This window comes from Mirounga angustirostris, unplaced genomic scaffold, assembly GCF_029215605.1.
Source record: "Mirounga angustirostris isolate CCGP_5_RB_7025 unplaced genomic scaffold, mMirAng1.0.hap1 SCAF_12, whole genome shotgun sequence".
NCBI classification, from domain to species: Eukaryota; Metazoa; Chordata; class Mammalia; order Carnivora; family Phocidae; genus Mirounga; species Mirounga angustirostris.
In genome coordinates, this window is record NW_026991720.1 from 32814754 (window position 1) to 32829429 (window position 14676).

General features: G+C 44.6%; 1 long non-coding RNA gene across 2 annotated transcripts in view; it reads right to left on the reverse strand.

The window, feature by feature from the left end:
* Positions 1-10018: 10018 nt before the first annotated feature.
* Positions 10019-14676, reverse strand: part of LOC135362080 (uncharacterized) — a 29506-nt gene continuing 24848 nt past the window's right edge. The window contains exons 2-3 of one of the 2 annotated variants that reach the window (XR_010406413.1): positions 13590-14637; positions 10019-11547 (exon numbers count right to left, since the gene is read on the reverse strand). This is a non-coding gene — a long non-coding RNA (uncharacterized LOC135362080). The remainder of the gene's footprint in view (positions 11548-13589; positions 14638-14676) is intronic. The other variant, XR_010406412.1, reaches the window with a different exon arrangement.

Consider the following 14676-nt stretch of genomic DNA (forward strand, 5'->3'; position numbering starts at 1 on the left):
GGTCATGATCCTGGAGTCCCAGATTCGAGTCCCACATCAGGCTCCCTGCTCAGCGGGGGGTCTGCTTCTCCCTCTGACCCTCCCCCTCTCATGCTCTCTCTCTCTCAAATAAATAAATAAAATCTTAAAAAAAAAAAATGAGGGACACCTGGGTGGCTCAGTTGGTTAAGCGGCTGCCTTCAGCCCAGGTCATGATCCCAGGGTCCTGGGATCGAGTCCCACATCAGGCTCCTTGCTCAGCAGGGAACCTGCTTCTCCCTCTCTCTCCCTCTGCTTGTGCTCTCTCTGTCAAATAAATAAAATCTTAAAAAAAAAAAAAAAGAGCTGGAGAAACTTAGATTCTCCTCTTAGCACTTCACAAACCACCCTAGGATAAAGGCTCTGAGACATACTGTATCTAACAGCTAAACAAACAATCGAATCATACTAGATACTTTTTCTTAACTTCACCTAGAATAGTTTTCGCTAAACAATAGTATGGAAAATACTCATCTAGAAAAACAGTTTACTTTAATTTTCACAAATATGTATATGTATATTTTATTATATTATAAATTCTATTAAGTGTAACCAGGCAAGATATTCCTTCAGTTAAGAAAGCAGTCCCAAAAAAGGCATCTCGTCCTAGTTGCTGGTAAAGCTCTGCACAGCCCCACAGCTGATTTTGAATGAATGCCTTCCCCACAGCTCTGCTCTTGTTGTTTCTCCAGGTTCTAAAGTCTCTATGCTGTCTCTCACATTTACAACTCAAGGATCAGCCTGTCCTCCATCTCCACCTGGATGTCCGAGGCTTACTCTCTATGATTCTGACATCAATTCCAATGTGTGAGTTATCTTTCCCACACCACCAACCAATTCTCTGGCACCGGATGGGTATCCCACAATTCAACTCAATTCTGACACCATCTACCCAGAGATGGCATCAGATTCCACAGGTTAAAGGCTCAGTCCTACAAGACTGCCCCCCACCCCCACTTCAGATGCCAATCATAAGTCCAGATTGTCCTCTCTGCTTTGGACCCACTGGCTATATACTGGAAGTTCCCATGACTTCTCCTCTGTTTGGATTAATTTGCTAGAGCAGCTCATGGAATTCAGGAAATCAGTTTACTCACTAGATTACTGGTTTATTACAAAGGATATTAAAGACTATGAATCAACAACCAGATGGGTGCATAGGGTGAGGTCTGGCTCTGTGGAGTTTGGAGCTCCAGCACAGGACCAGTGATGGTGTTCTGGTTCACCAATCTATCAGCAATCTGAACCCTGTCCTTTTGGGTTTTTATGGAGGCTTCAATACTTAGGCATGATTAAATCACTGACCATTGGAGATTGAACTCAATCTCGAGCCCCATTCCCCTCCTCAGGGGTGGGGTTGAAAGTTCCAATGCTCCAGTCACAAGCTTGGTTGCCCTGGCAATCATCCCCAGTTCTTGGGTTACCTAGGGGCTTTCCAAAAGTCCCCTCAGTAATGGAACAAAAGACACCTTTATTGATCTCTTAGGAAATTCCAAGGGTTTTAGGAGCTCTGTGCCTTGAACAGGGATGAAGACCAAATATATATTTCTTATTAGGGCACCTGGGTGGCTCAGTCGGTTAAGCATCTGCCTTTGGCTCAGGTCATGATCCCAGGGTCTTGAGATTGAGTCCCGCATTGGGCTCCCTGCTCAGCGGGAGAGTCTGCTTCTCCCTCTCCCTCTGCCCCACCCCCCTGCTTGTGCTCTTTTGCTCATTCTCTCGCTCTCAAATAAGTAAATAAAATCTTATAAATCACAATATCGCACTCTCCAAAATGGAGAACAAAATTCATGTTCCTTTCCACTTTCTCTTCTGACTTTCCCAGTCAGTGATTGTTACTGTCCTGGTGATGCAAATCTCAAACCCTGTAGTAACCTTTGCTTCCTCATCCTTGAATCCCATGGTGTCAGCTCTTCCTTCCCATTTTTACTGTTAACAACTGTACTTTTGCCCCTCTTACTTTATGCATAGATGATTTCAATTGCCTCCTGTTGGAATCTTCACTGCATGTTGTCTCTCTTTCCCGCATTTTACTTTGCTCCTCTGCCAGGTTATTAAGCATCTACAACGTTTCCTTATGATCTATTGGGCTGAAAGAGAACATTTTTATTATTTATTTATTTATTTTATTTTTTAAATGAGATGAAAAAATTTTTAAAGATTTATTTATTTTAGAGAGAGAGTGCGTGAGCAGTGGGAAGGAGCAGAGGGAGAGGGAGAGAATTTCAAGCAGACTCTGCACTGAGTACGGGGGCCCAACACAGGGCTCGATCACCCAAACCTGAGATCATGACCTGAGCTGAAACCAAGAGTCAGACGCTTAACCAAATTAGCCACCCAGGTGCCCTTAAAAGAGAAAACTTTTAAATAAAATCCTCTAGTAACTAGTCCCATTTGCTAAACAAGTTTCTCATTCACCTTCTCCAAGTTGTACTCTGTTCATGTTATATTTGACTTGCTTTGTGATGTTGCTGTGTTTTCTTCCATTTCTCCAAAGGCCCTTCTCCACTCTCAAATAAAACTGCTTAGACCAGTGGTTCTCACATTTTGGTGCTTCTCACAATCATCTGGAAGTCTTGTTAAAACACTGATTGCTAGCCTCTACTTAGAGCCAGGGTTTCTGCTTCAGAAAAAGTCACTAATTTGCATTTCTCACAAGTATTCCGCTGATGCTGATGCTGCCGTGGGGGGCCACGCTTTGAGAATCACTGACTTAGACCCACAGCTCTCCAGCCTGGGTTCCACATGAGAATCACCTGGTGTAGTGGGACGCTGCGATGCTCTGCCCAAATCCCCCTTCCCGGGCTAAGACCCGTATTTCCCCTAGATGCTGTGTGTGTTGGTTGCTGATGGTTCACAACTGTATTCCTGAGAATTGCCCTTGTACACAGTCTGTGTAACTGCCACCCAGATCAGGATTTCAAAAACAAATATCTTGGGGCACCTGGGTGGGTCAGTCGTTAAGCATCTGCCTTCGGCTCAGGTCGTGATCCCAGGGTCCTGGGATCGAGCCCCACATCGGGCTCCCTGCTCAGGGAAGCCTGGCTTCTCCCTCTCCCTCTGCCTGCTGCTCCCCCTGCTTGTGCGCGCGCGCGCTCTCTCTCTGTCAAATAAATACAATCTTTAAAACAAACAAACTAATTATCTCTAGCTGCCTAGAAAGTTCTGCTGTGCCCCCTCCCAGTCAAGTCACCAAAAGATGTCTTGGATTGCCATGATTAGTTTTACCTGTTCTTGAAATGTTAACGATTATTCAGTATATACTCTTTTGTGTCTGACTTCTTCCACTCAGCAAAATATGAGATTCATCCACTGTGTTCCGTGTGTCGGTAGTTTCTTTTACTGTGTGTAGTGCTGCCTTGTATCAGCATACCACAATTTATTTACTCATTCCCCTACTGAGGGACATTTGTATTGCTTCCAGTTGTTGGATATATTCATTGCTAATATCTTCACCCAGCCTGTGGTTTGTATTTTAACTCTCCCGAGGGTGTCTTTAATGATTGTAAAATCTCAATTTTAATGAAGTCCAAATTTTTTATGGGTTTTTTTTGTCCTCTAAGAATTTTTTGCCTATACCTGAGGTTTTAAAAGATACTGATGCCCAGAATTTAGCCCAGATCGATTAAATCAGGGTTATATGTATTTTTAAAAAGCTCCTCAGATGATTCTAATGTGCAGCTACGTTTGCAAACCACTGACTCAGGCCATGAGCTTCCTGAGGTTAGAGAGGGTGACTTATTTTATACAGCCCAGCACCCACTGCCTTATATGATGGTGCTTGATAAACACCCGATATTGGATGAATTTGGTCCATCTTTCCCAGGTCATCTCAAATTCTATCTTCTCTATGAAACTCTTTCTCCCTATATGACTCCCAATGACATTGTCTTTCTCAGACTATTTTGCCCTATTAGTGTTTCTCAATCGTTTTATCTTCTGTCCTTAAGCAGTTTGCAAAGCTGTTGTAGAGAGAACGTTTAGGGGAAGCCATTGTTCTCTCTTCTTCCTGTTTCTGTGGGAAGATTAGCCTCAAATCTCTGGAAGGAACAGTTTGGAGCATTATCTCCACTTCTTTTCTCCATCCCGTCATTTCCGCTCTCCCCTGTGCGCTCTCCCACAAGAAGTAACTAATGTGCTTGGTGAGATGGAGAGAGTCCAGAGAACATCCCACTCGATGGACAGCTGGACATTGAAAACCAGGATTCCTCTACTCCTTTCTCTTTCGCTAGCTGCTGCCAACATTAGTAAGAATGCCAGGGCTCTCCCATGGCCTTGTTCTCTAGGGAGTCAACTAAACTCCATCTAAAGCTGGCTAAGGAAATTATATTCATACAGAACCCTAGGTTCAGGGTGTCAAAGGATGATGGGACCCTCACTCGATGTATGAAATAACACAACAAAACTGAATTGATTGCTAACCATAGTACAGGAAGCACAATTTCTGTGATGACTGCCGCTAAAACTGCGGATAGGGTTCTATGGCGGATCGTCGCAGTTCAGGGATTGGCCGATTTGCAGAAGCTTAGGGGTGAAGGGATCGTCCGCGGAAGCCTGGTTACTCGTTACTCGGTGGGGCTGTTTATTGGTTGTCACTGTGGCATATTTATTGCGGTGAGTGTGACTGGCTGACTTTCAAGTCAGGGGCTGACCCTGATTGGTTGGCTTGTACAAGCCAGGCATCAGGCAGGTGAGGTGTTGATGGCTTGAACCGGTTCCAGGCAGCTTCTGAGCGCAGCCTCTTGCTGGGGTAGAAGACCAACCTTTCTAGGGCTGTGGGAATTTATTTTTATTTTCCCATTCAGCTTACCAGCAATAAAGTCAGTCTTGTCCTTTTATCATCTTCAGGCTCCTTGTGTGCATTTATTCAACCGGATCGAAGCTGGAGAGAGGCAGGCAGTGACCCGTGTCGGGCAACCTTCCCAGGTGGGGAGGAGTCGGGCTGCGTCGGGCCACATTGCAGCTCCAGGAGCTGGAGAAGACTTTCGGTTTAGAGGGTTTTCCAACATTTAAAAACAATGTGGGAGGGCGCCTGGGTGGCTCAGTCGTTAGGCGTCTGCCTTTGGCTCAGGTCATGACCCCGGGGTCCTGGGACCGAGTCCCGCGTTGGGCTCCCTGCTCCGCGGGGAGCCTGCTTCTCCCTCTCCCATCCCCCCTGCTTGTGTTCCCTCTCTCGCTGTGTCTCTCTGTCAAATAAATAAATAAAATCTTAAATAAATAAATAAAAACAATGTGGGGCGCCTGGGTGGCTCAGTCGTTAAGCGTGTGCCTTCGGCTCAGGTCATGATCCCGGGGTTCTGGGATCGAGTCCCACATCGGGCTCCTTGCTCGGCAGGAAGCCTGCTTCTCCCTTTCCCACCCCCCTGCTTGTGTTCCCTCTCTCACCGTCTCTCTCTCTTTCAAATAAATAAATAATCTTTAAAAAATAAAAATAAAAACAATGTAACCACCTCTTTAATAAAAAGAAACAGGTGAAAATTACTGTAACCTAAGAGCTAGCGCCCCCCTTCGTCTAGGACACAGTTTGACATCCCCGTTAAGACGGTTCTGTGAAAGCTGCTCTTTGCTGTCCCCGATCCCTGCCTTGATTCTGGCCACGCCGTGCACCACGGCTCCGTGTGCTGCTGGTCACCTCGCCAGGGCCCCCCACGAAGCTCAGGGCACAGGCCCGGGGGCGGGGGATGCGGGGTGCCCTCGTCTGGGCCCAGCTCCGGGAGGAGAATGGGTGCCGGTAACTGTTGATTCCACTGCACTGTCCCTTCAGCGTCTGGAGCACCATCATGCTGGGCTCACTGTGCCTCTCGTCTCGCTGTTCAGGCTTTTGAACAGACAGAAGTTAACCTTTTGTTTTGCATTCCATTCCTGCTTCCTTCCTGCTTCCCCCACCCTCATCCTCACCCCTGGTTACCCTTGCTTCCCCCCCTGGTTTCAGGAGATCCCCAGTTAACCTCCGGCGTTGACCTGGTGCCAGGGGCAGCCTTCTCTCCCCGCAGGCCTCAGTTCCCTGGGGCTGAATCATCTGGCCTGGTCCAGGGCGTTCCCAGTTTCAATGTGCTTGTGACTCGCTCAGAACCTTGTGAAAAGGCAGATTCTGATTCATTAGGTCGTGGGTGGGGCTGCATTTTAACAAGTCCCAGGTGATGCCCACCCTGTTGACTTGCCGCCACAGAAAGTGCTCATAACACAGTAGTCAAGGGATTAATCAGGACAAACAGGGAAGGCAGCTGATGGGATTAAGTTCCCAGACCATGTCACAGGGATGTGGCGCGGGACGTGGAGTGGGGATGGGGCTTGGGCCCTGTACGGCGGGTCCCCTTCGGGACCTTGTACTGCTGTGAGCTGGAGACATCAGGGACACATTATGACATTAGTGGGCTGCTGGCCTGTTTGCCTTTGTGGAATCCTTCTTCCAAAAAAAAAGTTAAAAATTACATTTTATGGTTGTGCTGGTACAAAGATGAATTAATCCAGGCTGAATTCATTATTCTATATAGTAATATATATATTTTTTTTCTTCTGATTCTAAAAGAAATGAAAATTAAAACTTCTGTGGGGCCCTAAAAGTATCATGGGCCCTAAGCCTCCTGTGCCTCCTGTGTCTAAGGAATAAGTCAACTCCAGTGGGCCTGCCCAACACACACATCTGCCATCAGAAGAGTACTTCTTAGACACAGAGCTGTTTAAATATTAAAGGATAAACATATTTTCTAACTGTCTTAGATTTGCAAAGCATCGCCCTTTCTGTGGCACATTAATATTCAGCGCAAGAATTAATTCAATTTGTTCATTCCCCTCCCTGCTGCTTCCCAGATTGTGCTCATTTGGATTTGTCATGAATTAAAGACAAGGGTATAATATTTTAATGGCTATGCCCTTAATTATAAAAAGAGGAGCTTTGAGACTCTTACTTCCGGAAGAACTTGATTACATTTTTAGTCAAGGGCTTGTAGTTCTGCTCTGTCTCCACCGACAGGTATTCTGTTCTTACCGTTATGAAAATACCAAAAACAGATGCAATTGGAGCCAGTCTGGTTGAAGTGTGGGGCGAGGGTCCTGCCGGCACAGCTTCTCCCCCACCCCTCCTGGGAGGCCTGCGACGCCTCAGGGGAGTACCACAGCTCTGCACAAGCCAATTTAGAGGCCACCCACTGAATCCACAACTGCCAACACACTTTACACAGAAGGAACCAGAGAGCCAGAGAGTGTGATGGTGTCTTCCGTTTTTGTTTTTGTTTTTAAGGTTTTATTTATTTATTTGACAGAGAGAGACACAGCGAGAGAGGGAACACAAGCAGGGGGAGTGGGAGAGGGAGAAGCAGGCCTCTGGCCGAGCAGAGCCCGATGCGGGGCTCGATCCCAGGACCCTGGGATCATGACCTGAGCCGAAGGCAGACACTTAACGACTGAGCCACCCAGGCGCCCCTGTCCTCTGTTTTTTAAATCATAAACTTTGGGGCGCTTGGGTGGCTCAGTTGGTTAAGCGACAAAGCTCAGGTCATGATCCTGGAGTCCCGGGATCGAGTCCCGCATCGGGCTCCCTGCTCAGTGGGGAGTCTGCTTCTCCTTCTGACCCTCCCCCCTCTCATGTGCTCTCTCTCCCTCTCATTCTCTCTCTTGCAAATAAATAAATGAAATCTTTTAAAAAAATAAAACTTAAAAAAAATCATAAACTTTGATGTGTTTCCAGGTATTAGAACGAGCCTACCCATGAGCTTGGAATACTTGCCTTCCTTCCAGACAGAATAGCTAAATTACTTTGTTACTCTGAATGGTTTTGATCCCAGAACCACACCCTGATTTCCTGGAGAAAAAAAGAAAGGCCGGAATGGAATTGTCAGGGCGAACAATGTCCTACTACCCAGGAAGAGATAATAATAGCACATAGGTGCTGAGAACAGCTTGGGCCAGGCCTGGTTCTAACCCCTCCACACATGTTAACTCTACATGCGTTTCGTGGCGGTGTTGTGCCTTGTGACGTGAGCACCATCTTCTCCAGGCCCTCAGGTATTCAGACGGAGGCAGGCCGTGTCGGCATCTCAGCACTCAGACCATTAGTCAAGCTGCATCCCTGCCCAGCGAGCTGTGTGTCCACAGAGCTGTCACCACCGAGACTGACCCTTTCCCATGCCTGGGAGGGGATTGAGTGTTCAGATGGTTTCTGGAGCCAAGCTGCTTAAATTCAATGCTCGTCCTATTGCTTCCTGGCTTGAGATGTTGAATATGTGATTTAATTCACCTGTGCCTCAGTTTTCTTATCAATAAAATGGAAATAATTCTAGTACCTACCATTCGGCTGTTGCGAAGCATCAATGAGATAATACGCCTAAAGCATGTAAAAACAGTGCCTGATTTATAGTAAATAACTAATAAACAGTAGCATTTATTATGCTGAGATGGTTGGCAGCAGGAGAGAAGACAAAGTGACCTGTACTGTCATTTGAATATATTCTAAGACCAGAATTCTTGAGATATCTTTCAGCACCCTAGTGGACCCCCCTTCCATTGTAGAGTCAAAGGAACAGAGATTTCCCAGACTCTGAATAAAAGTCCTCAGGGCACCTGGGTGGCTCAGTTGGTTAAGCATCCGACTCTTGATTTCAGCTCAGGTCATGATCTCAGGGTCCTGAGATTGAGCCCCGCATCAGGCTCTGTGCTCAGTGGGGAGTCTGCTTCTCTCCCTCTCTCAACCCGTCTCCCCCTCCCCCCTCAAATACATAAATAACTCTTTTAAAAAAAGAAAAGTCCTTATCCACATCTGTCCTTCACAGTCAGGTGGGGACAAGCAGGGCTCAATATGCAACATGAACTTCCTGGGAGTTGTCAAACTCACTCACCCCATGAAGCTGACTCTTCTCTATCTGTTAATCATAATAGTCTTTGTTATAGTACCAAATCACCTCTGATTCACTGGTTTCGCCTCTACCAGGAGAAAGCCTGTGTGCAACTCCATGGACAGACACTCCTAATTTTTGGCTTAGTTTATCCCTCATCCTACCTCACTCTGTACCACTCCTAAACAATTTCCTTGTGCTTCTTGGCCTCCTTGCCTTACTTTCTTTCCTCTTAAACAATTTTTATTGTGAAAAATACCCCACATAAAACAATGTTGTGAACACTGGGATGTGCTGTCCGATCCCTTTCACGAACAACGGACCTAGTCCCAGCTGCTAGGAGCTTGGCCAGCAAGAAGCCCTCCACTGTGACCTCCCCTGTGTGGCCTTGGCTGAAGAGAGCTGCTGTGCTCAAGGTCAAGACCTTTTCCCAAGGGTGGTTTGTATCCAATGACCGGGTGTGGGTATATGAAGACCAGCCCCCATTACCAAATCAGGACAACTCTGAAGGGTCATCCCAGCTTCAAAACTCCCTATATGGTTGGTTGTGACCCTCACTAAGACCTGTATTGCTGGGTCGCCTGGGTGGCTCAGTCATTAAGTGTCTGTCTTTGGCTCAGGGCATGATCCCAGGGTCTGGGATTGAGCCCCACATCAGGGTCCTTGCTCAGCAGGAAGCCTGCTTCTCCCTCTCCCACTCCCCCTGCTTGTGGTCCTGCTCTCGCTATCTCTCTCTCTGTCAAATAAATAAATAAAATCTTAAAAAAAAAAGAAGACCTGTATTGCTGATAACTTCTTCCCAGTCCAGTCCTGCTTTCTTCAGTTCCCTTCAATAGGTGTGTTGATCCTAAGAACGTTCCCAGATAGATCTGTTGCATGATAATCTCCAAGACAGAGGCTGCTTTCCAGGGATCTCAACTTGCGATAGATATACACAACATTTATATAGTTTCAAGAATAATAAAATAGGCATTCATGTACCCTCCATCCAGCTAAAGATATAATATTTTACCAGTACTTTGAAACCCACTGTGTACCCCTTGCATTCTTACCCTAGGCAATTATAATCCTGAATTTTGTGTTAATTGCTGTTTTATTTTTCATATTTTCTCACATATATATGGCTATATGAAGATATATGTATTTACCCAACATGGTTTTCCTGTGTTTGAACTTTAAATAAGTGTAACTCCATACTATTATATATTCTTCTGGTACTTAGTTCTTTCCTTAGATTTACCCAAAACTAAAAATGTGTGTAGATGTTGTTTATCTCCCCACCCCCTCCAATTTTTTCTGAATAACATTTCATTGTGTGAATGGACTACAATTCCTTTATTCATTCTATCGTTGATAGACATCTATAGGGCTTCCAGGTTTTTTGCCATTATGAATAATACTGCTGGGAATATTCTTATATCTGAGGATAGAATTCTTTGGTCACAGGGCATGCACATCCTAAACCTTACTAGAGGATACTAACAAACAATGCAAAGTGATTATACAAATTTATACTCCTACTGGGAGTGTTTGCAAATTCCCATGGTTCCCCATTCCACATTCTTTTTTATTTTTAAGATTTTATTTATTTATTTGACGGAGAGAGAGAGCACAAGCAGGGGGAGTGGCAGGCAGAGGGACAGGGAGAAGCAGGCTCCCCGAGAAGCAGGGAGTCCGATGCAGACCTTTATCCCAGGACATTGGGATCATGACCTGAGCCAAAGGCAGATGTCCAACCGACTGAGCCATCCAGGCACCACCCCCCCATTCCACATTCTTGTCAACACTTGGTATAGTCCATCTGTTTTTGTTTTTGTTTTTGTTTTTTGCCAGTGGTGGGTATAAAATGGTATCTCATTGTTTTGATTTGCGTTTCCCTAGTTACTAATAACGATGAGCGTATTTTCATAAATTTATGGGACATCCATCTTTCCTTTTCTGTGAAATGTTAGTTTTGTCCTTCCTACCTCATTCTTTCAAATCAGACATGTTAAAAGAGAGAAAAGTAGTCATAGCAGGGTATATGTATGTTTTGAAAATCTGAGGTTATATGACAGGAAGCAGTCTAAAAATCCTAGATGAGGTGCCTGGGTGGCTCAGTCGGTTAGCATCTCTCTTGGGCTCAGGTCACGATCCAGGGGTCCTAGCATCAAGCCCGGAGTCCGGCTCCCTGCTCAGCGGGGAGTCTGCTTATCCTTCTCCCTCTGCCCCTCCCCCCACTCATGCTCGCCCGCTCTCACTATCTCAAATAAATAAATAAAATCTTTAAAAAAATTAAAAATAAAAATCCTGGACAACTTTTCAAAATAAATCCACATTAACATTAGGAAAATCAAGTGCTCATTCAGATTTTCAGTTTCTGGGGAGAAAAATTAAGAAGAGCACCAAAAACTTGAAACAGAAGAGTTCTGAGAGCAGAGCTGGGCTAGGATGCATTGTGAGTGGACAAGTACCATTGAAGTTGCTAACCGCCCGCAGGTGCAGACACTGGGGCAGAGGCTGGGGCAGGGGAAGCAGGCAAAGAGCGCTAATGCACACATGGACAGAAGGGAACTCATTTGGGAGAGAAGCTGGAGGTCGGAAGCCGGAGAGCTGAGGCAAGGCGCTGAGGGTGGGACTTTGCATAGATAGGACGTCTCCTCCATCCTCTTCCAATCCATGTAAATGTGTTTATTGATCATAGCAGCATCTACACACCCTTGAAAAACAGTGATATAAAGAACATATAAGCATAAGTTTGTAGTATATATCAATCTATATGCAGAAGAGAGTGTATATTATTATTATTATTATTTTTAAGATTTTATTTATTTATTTGACAGAGAGAGACACAGCAAAGAGGGAATACAAGCAGGGGAAGAGGGAGAGGGAGAAGCAGGCTTCCCTCTGAGCAGGGAGCCTGATGCGGGGCTCGATCCCGCGACCCTGGGGTCATGACCCGAGCCGAAGGCAGACGCCTAATGACTGAGCCACCCAGGTGCCCCGAGAGTGTACATTATTTTGAAATTTAAATTATATTTTTTACACACCCCATAACTAGTGTTCCAGTACAATAGCCATGTGCCTTCATTTACCTGTGTGTGCATTGCTAACTGACCCCAAGGGGTGAGAAACAGGCATATGAATTAGGGGAATCCTTACCATTACTTAGGGCCTTCTGAGGAGGTCTCCAAACCGTAGTTTGGGCTCACTATGGGGTTACTAGATTAGGGAAATAATATATAAAATGAAACTATGCTAATGTGTTACTTTTCCCAGCTTACACTAATTTTCCAATTAATATTTCAAAAAGATTCTGAGTGATATAATGACCAGGCCAAATCAGCAGGAGAGATGTTTAGACAGATTTTTTTTAAAGAATAAATTTTTAATTTTAGAATAGTTTTAGATTTACGGAAAAATTAGCAAGATAGTACAGAGAGTTCCCACATACCCCATACCAAGTTTCCCATATTATTAACATCTTACATGATTATGGTATATGTGTGACAAGTGAGAAACCAATATTGATGATTTATTAGTAAATAAAGTCTATATTTTATTCAGATTTCCTCAAATTTTTTTTTTTAAGATTTTATTTATTCATTTGAGACAGAGAGAGAGAAGTGCATGAGCAGGGGGAGAGGCAGAGGGAGAGGGAGAAGCAGGCTTCCCGCTGAGTCAGGAGCATGATGTGGGACTCGATCCCGGGACCCCAGGACCATGACCTGAGCCAAAGGCAGACGCTCAACCATCTGAGCCACCCAGGCGCTCCCAGATTTCCTCAATTTTTATCCAGTGTTCTTTTTCTGTCTTAAGATCTCCCCTTCGAGCAGGTAAATGTTGATTTACTTAACCCCTATCCTCCTACAAATCGAACCACCCAACAAACTGCACAGGCTGACTGGATGAATCATTTCCAGGGTGGCAGAGTCCTATGATGATTCTCAGAATCACTCTGATAAAGGCCAGAGAGGTGATTAATGGTTAATTACTGGGAGAGTAGAACCTTTGGGGGAGTAGTGGACAATTTTTTTTTTACAGTAATGTTTCCTTTGAAATTTTTGGCTTTCTATTAAGTATTTGACATCAAAAGGAAAAGCATTACTAATTCAAGGAGGGAATCTGTCCTTGATAAAGAACAAAAGCTTTTCAGAGACATTCTGTGTAAAAATCTGTATGTATCTGTCCTAAAACGTTCTGTTGTACACTATGTCCTTCAAACACCTTTGCAGACTCATGGCTCTGGTGAAAGACTCATACTGCCTAGATTCAGGTATTTGGCTCCATCACTTATTTGGGGCAAATTCCTTAATCTCTATGAGCCTCAGTTTATTCATCTGTAAAATGGAATAATAAGAGTAGGCTAAAATATAAAATCGTCATTTTTATAGGTTATAAACAGTCTGTTATCAGCAATTTCCTACACTAAACCTGACAATTTCTACCTCACAAGGTTCTTGAGGGGAAGACCTGAGATAATGACAGGCTTGGAACAGACCTGGCACTTAGTAAGGACTCAGTATATACCTGCCATGATAAATATATACTATTTTTTCTTCTCTGCAAGTTTTGAATATGTAACGCGACAACTTAGAAACACTGCTGTCATCAGGGTCGGTACACCCACTTCTTGCTAGTCACATATACTATGGGTTTAACTTCCTCCTGCCTGAAGTCAGGGAACAAATCAAGTCAGGGCAGGGGTCACAACGCTTCGTGGCATGACCTGAGGAGCACCAACTAAAAGATTTCACTTACCCAAAACAGCTCCCGCCATATGGTGACCCTCTGAACACCTTCCACATTCATCTTTTTACATTTAGCATGGCATCTACTAGTGTCCACTTCAACAATTCAGATAGCTTCATTACATAAACATATACACGTAATAAGAGATTGGGGGAGAAATTCACCAAAAAACAGATCGGGCGAGGTGAAGATGGAAGTATGAAGAACCAAAGTCAGACTTTTCACTTGCAAAGATTGTGTCAAGATCTCTCTTGGCAGGGTGAGTCTCAAAAGCTCTTCCTCTTTGATACTTTGAATTCATTGTATAAATAAATGTTGTGGAGAAGGAAGGAAGAAAGAAGAAAGGACAGACTGTTTCGTTTATGAACATCTTTGGCCTCTCCGTGCCCTTGTTCACTTTCTGAAGAGGGAAGAGAGGAAAGCGTTCCTTTCCTCTCCTCCTCTCTCCTTTCGGTTTTCCTTTAGCACTAATATTCCTATTATTTTAACCCTAGTATTTCTAATTTCACTCTTCACTTTTCTCCAAAGTATTATGTGTTGGCTCACTCATGACATTTTTGGCATAATTAAGTATCTAAATGATTCCTCAGAAATAAAGTGAAGTAAGAACAAAGAAGACAAAGCTCATCTAATTAGGCAAAGAGCAAGCTGGAGTCATCTGGAGGAGGAGCAGTTTCCAGAGTGCCATTTGTGGTCACTCGGTTTTCTTCCTCCCCCCACTTACTTCTGCCTCAGCACAGTTTCCCCGCTCAAATAGGAGTTTATCAACTACTCTAGAACCTGTGGCCAATACCACATTATTGGTCTGTTCTTCCTGTACACAGAACTTTTCTTCACAACATGGGCCTCAGCTACCGGCTGCAAGTACGTGAAGTTAGGTAACGGGCTCCTGGAGTCCTGTGTCCTCAAGCAGATAAAGCTTCCTCGGTCGCCATGAAATCCTGTGCTCCACCACTTCGTAGCTGCGTGACCTTGAGCAAGTTACTTAATGTCCTTGTACCTCAGTTTTCCTTGTGCATCAGTTAAATTAGGAAAATCAAGTACCTATTTCATGGGGCTTTTAAGGAGAAAAATAGCTGTCAAGCACTTAATAAAT